The sequence below is a fragment of the Gymnodraco acuticeps genome, unplaced genomic scaffold, assembly GCF_902827175.1.
Source record: "Gymnodraco acuticeps unplaced genomic scaffold, fGymAcu1.1, whole genome shotgun sequence".
Lineage (NCBI taxonomy): Eukaryota > Metazoa > Chordata > Actinopteri > Perciformes > Bathydraconidae > Gymnodraco > Gymnodraco acuticeps.
Window position 1 is genome coordinate 1,529,230 of NW_022992001.1, and position 916 is coordinate 1,530,145.

The window sequence follows — 916 nt, forward strand, 5'->3', positions numbered from 1 at the left end:
GTAAAGTCTATCTGACAGATTGTATGAACATATTTAAGTTATTTATTATTATTCCCTCAATCCTGTTTTCTCACCATTCAGGAAACGTTCTTATGTTATCATCATTGGCGACTCGTCATTAGGGACAGGTCAGCAGAAAATAATTTAAATAATAATTCCTAAAATATATGTTAAAATATATTTTAAGATCATGTTTAGTGGTCTCTACATTGCTGTTTTAGTCTGCGTTCTTCTGATTAGTGTCCACAGTGTGCCTATTGAGCCGTGTTGAGCGATGTGGGGCAAGCTCCGATCTGCCTCTCTCTCTCTGTAGAAATGAACGTGTACTGTGAAAACTACACTGCGCATGCTAAGAGTATTTTTGTATTCAATGTGTGCAGCAAAAAAATAATCACAAGTGTGGAAAAGCACTCGCAGCCCCACTAAAAGGTCATCTCATAATTCAGAGAGCTGATTGGCTGTAAGTACGTGTGCCGCGAAAAGTGTAGTTGTGAAGAGACGAGAGAGAGCAGCGTATAGCTCACATCACCAGCGATTACAATCAGTAAAACGGAAAGAAAATGAATGAACCAGCTTTGGTAAGTTTCATTTATGTCATATCTTTTGTTGATCTTCTGTGCCCTGCTGGATCGATTGATATTGTAACCACGGTGACAAGTGTCAGTGTTTTCCTTTTCATGCTGAAGTATTACGGTTGTTGTTGTTAAGTATTGCTTTGTGATAGCATCCTTTACTTCATGTATTAAGGTACATATATTTGAGGTACATTACAATATCACGTCACCGCAAAATGTGTGCGTAAATGTACGCGTAAATGTACGCGTAAATGTACGTGTTGTTATTTCACTGCTTCCGACAGTAGTCATGTGTTGCTCCCCTCTCTCTCACACAATCACACACATCCCCCTCTCTCTCT